This window comes from Lepisosteus oculatus, chromosome 4, assembly GCF_040954835.1.
Source record: "Lepisosteus oculatus isolate fLepOcu1 chromosome 4, fLepOcu1.hap2, whole genome shotgun sequence".
Lineage (NCBI taxonomy): Eukaryota > Metazoa > Chordata > Actinopteri > Semionotiformes > Lepisosteidae > Lepisosteus > Lepisosteus oculatus.
This window is the reverse complement of record NC_090699.1, coordinates 54987086-54990365: the sequence shown is the minus strand read 5'-3', so window position 1 is coordinate 54990365 and position 3280 is coordinate 54987086.

The following is a 3280-nucleotide window of genomic DNA, read 5'->3' as shown; positions in this document are numbered from 1 at the left end:
GGATGTCATGAGTTGTCATTTATTCATCATCACCTAACTATATACGCATTATGAAAACTGCAAACCCACAAACATGCAGTATTTAAGGGCCGTGTTAGGTAGAACCTAGGTTTTCATACCACCTGAGTACAATACTTAGGCAAAAGGCTTTTAGATATGTTAGAAATTAGGATTTTAGTACAATACTGTAGGTTACTTAATAAAAATTCTGACCCTATCAAATAATAAGTTGTGGTTTGTGACAAAATCCTACAGTATGATTGATTGGAATCTCCACTTTTTTGTCTCACTCTGCTTTAGAAGAAAACTATCAAATGGAATGAGTTTCGGCAAATTCACTGGAACATTCATTGTTTCATATGATGCAAAATATTAATAATGGGTGACAGTTTAATACATTTCAGTCAAAAGCGTAATCACACAATGATAATTAAGAAAGTTTTACCTTTTCAAAAATATATTGTACTTACACTTGATATAATGTCAAGCATGCATACCCTTGGTAAGGTGCACAGTTTAGTACACTTTAATAACAACTGGAACAAATACCAAGTACTGTATACGTATTTCTTGGATTTACCTGCCAATCATAAACTCTACACTTCTTAGGTGGCAGTGTTCCTTTGGAGATAAGGAAGTCTTGTGAACATTTTTGTGTACATTTTTACAATTTATGATTGTTTGAGTGATTGGATCACAACTTTAGTCAGAACCCTACTGTAGTTTGCTAAATGTTTTAATTTTAATTTGCCATTTTGATGGTCCTCATTAGATTTACACACATCCCCTATGGTTGATGTTCTTAAGGTAGATTTTTACGGAAGCACATTGCTGCCATCTGGAAAAACAAATCATGTGTATCTCATAAATATTAGAAAATGATATCAATCCTACAAAATAATATCTCGTAATAACGTGATTGTACATTATCATGTACTTTATGAGATAATTCCGTGATGGTACAATTGTCATACAATTCTAGATGATCATTATTTGACTTTCAGTTTTAAGCAGTGGAATCAAGTTCACATAAACTTAAAAAATTGTGACTAAACCCCAGTCGAAAGTAAGTCTGTACACATTCTGAAGTTCTGGACATTGTCACAAACACTAAGCCAGTAGCTTCTGGGTGCTGTTATTGCACAACGAAATAAGTTGTTCATACACTCAAATGATCATTTGCATCTCATAATAACAAGATACTTTACTATGTTGTTATAACAAAATAGGTTTCGTGTCATTACAATATATTTTTATCATAATTACAAGATAAACATTAAATATTCATTTTCCTTGATGTCAGCAATGTGCTTCCATAGGTATTAGTCTCAAAAGACACAGTTTATTTTTCCTACTCTGGAGTGCTGAATGCAGGTATATTGTACCGATTTCATAGTGCTTCCATCATAATGCTTCAGTAGTGAATATGGAAAAATTGTTTCTGTCCAGTTCTATTTAAACATTCAGTGATTGGCTCTCATTTATCACCACTGATAGGAGTGGGGAAATGCACAGTTAAATTGTACTGTATCAGGGTATGCATGTCATTGGGAACTTTTCCACCAGAAATATGTGCATCCTTGTCTGGAAACATGTTAATTAAATTTAGATAGTCATGTGTGCAAGGAGTCAAAATGGATTTATTTAGAAGCAAAATTTGTATTGGTGAAGAGCTAAAAAACAGGAGAAGGTATGCCTTTGGACCTTGGTTTTCAAAGCAAGTTTATTACTTTGTATTCTTTATCATGTAATGCAATGACATTAACCAGAGCAGACTTACATGAATTCCTAAACAAATAACTGCCTGTAGCATAGCAGATGGATTGCGAGTGTCAGTGCTGGTTTAAGCCACTAGTGGGCAATTTAGGGATACTCCAAAGAGCCAGAGAGAGAGTGCAAAGGGTACACATTTTCACAAGGTGTTAAGAGGAATTTAATTCAGCTGGTTTTCATCAGTTTCCTCTACATAAAGATTCAGCAAAGGAGAATGACTGTCTTCCTGGATTAGACGGGTAAACATTCAGGTTGAGAGGTACATGATATGGAAAAATAATGGAAAGAATAAACCGGTAGTCTCATGGCAAGCCTACATAAGATTTGTTTCTGAATCAGCATATTAGTGGGTGACTGATTGGGTTCACTGCCCATTGGGTCAAGTTAACAACTAACCTTAAATATTAAAATGGAAAAGGAAAGGCCAGTAGGTCTAGTACTAATGTTAGGAAGCTTGACTGCACATGAGTCTGGCCTTGGCACTGTTCAGTATTTCCCCCATAGGAAAAGGGAGTTAATGTAAGAAGGCCCTTCAACACCATTCTATCACTAAAGAAGAACCTGTTCTTAAAAAGTAAGTACAAACGCACAGCCATTAACACAGGTGGAGGATGATGGTGAGAGAGTTAAAAAGCACTGCTGATAGCACATTTGTTACATAAACTCCACAATTGCCTTATTGGTATACTGTATAAATCTTTAAAAAACACAATGAAATAACCAAAGTGTCCATCACTAACTCAAACTCCTAAAACATGTTCATTTAAACACATTAAACAACATTTTGTCAAGAAATCAGTTTCATTGCTTCTAATGCTTGACTTTATTTCTTTGTCAGGAAATCTCCTTCTCAGGCATGGTGGCCAATTTCACTTGCAAGTGGATAGTCATTTAACACAACGGGACAAGGTTTATATTGTACAGTACATGCACAGGCTAATCTACTAATTATCGGTTGAAGTACAGAACCAAGAAAAGAGATGAAAGTAAAAATGTATTTATATTATAAAAGGAGTTCATTCATATTTGAATAAGTTGAAGACAAGGAAAATGCAGCATGGTGGCATGCTAGTTAGCAGTGCTGTCTTGCAGCTCTGGGGCCCTGGGTTCAGTTCTGTACCTGGGGTCATTTTTTAATTAAATTTGTCTGTTATCCCCGTGTTCATGTGGGTTTCGTCCCACAGTCCAAACACATATTGTTCATTTAATTGCTTTCTGGGAAAATTAGCCCTGGTTTGTGTTTGTGTCTGCCAGCCCTGAGATGGACTGGATTCCAGTTCTACATATACCCTGCCTTTGGCAAATCTGTTGTTTGCCAAAATGGGCTCTGGCAGCCCTGGATTGGATGAAGCGGTTAGAAAATTAATGGACGGATTTGGGTGATCAGCGCACAACTTGTAGACAAAAGTGAAATTTTGGTACAGATTTTTGGTATGAAATAATGTTGACCATTTTCAGATATTTTACTCATAAACCTCATTAATGAAAAACACCAATGGTTAGAGAT